The following is a 422-nucleotide window of genomic DNA, read 5'->3' as shown; positions in this document are numbered from 1 at the left end:
AGTCTTGTCAGATACCTGGGACTTGGTCCAGACTTATCACCAAAATGCTGGCAGCTCTCCCTGTTTCTGAATGGAGGCAGCAGCGCTATGCAAAGTTGGGTGTCACCCCCTTGTTGGCAACTAGGAACCTAGATGTCTCACATTCTTCCCTTATGGCTTCACTGTCAGTCATTCCAGCTAAGGCTCAGCAGTTGCAACACAGCTACCAGAAAGCCCTAGGCTTAAGAACATGGCCTTTACCTCCAGTAAACCTCTCTTGCCTCTGACTGACCCTGAGTGGGCACAGCCATTAGGCTCACTGTCATTTCAAGAAAACTCCCTGAGACTTAGAGCTGAGAGAGAAGCTTGCTGGCTCACATTTGCATATTTTACTCTTTGGTTTTTTTTTTTTTTTTTGAGACAGAGCCTCAAGCTGTCCCCCT

Source organism: Otolemur garnettii, unplaced genomic scaffold (assembly GCF_000181295.1).
Source record: "Otolemur garnettii isolate 467f Iridium unplaced genomic scaffold, OtoGar3 scaffold00022, whole genome shotgun sequence".
NCBI lineage: Eukaryota > Metazoa > Chordata > Mammalia > Primates > Galagidae > Otolemur > Otolemur garnettii.
Note: the sequence above shows the minus strand (reverse complement) of the source record.